A 413-nucleotide genomic window follows, 5' to 3' on the forward strand; every position below is an offset into this window, starting at 1 on the left:
GATCTTGCAGGTCCTTTCCAACCTTGTGATTCTAGGATTCTATGACTGACACAGGTGAGCTAACAGCCCATTCTGTGGGGTCAGAGAAACGTGGGTGGGCTGGGAGTTCTCAAGTGATTCTATGTAAGCTCCCAGAGAACAGTAAAAAAGCGGCCATTGGGATGCAGCAGCAGTCTGAAATGGTCTGAGTTCAGTCTGGAAAACGGCCTGTGGGAAATTCGAAGTTCACGTCGTCACGGTTGAAGGCAGGACTAAAGTCCAGTAAATCCCAGAAGAGTAGAATTGAAGCAAATGCCTCAAGTAGTAAATGGTAATTAACGAACCATATAACAGCGCAGCCAACGCCGAATCGCTGCGCTGCTGACGGAAGGGCAGCTGACGGAAGGGCCGCGCGCTCAGCCCAGCGCTCCCGC

This window comes from Meleagris gallopavo, chromosome 30, assembly GCF_000146605.3.
Source record: "Meleagris gallopavo isolate NT-WF06-2002-E0010 breed Aviagen turkey brand Nicholas breeding stock chromosome 30, Turkey_5.1, whole genome shotgun sequence".
In the NCBI taxonomy this organism is placed as follows: domain Eukaryota; kingdom Metazoa; phylum Chordata; class Aves; order Galliformes; family Phasianidae; genus Meleagris; species Meleagris gallopavo.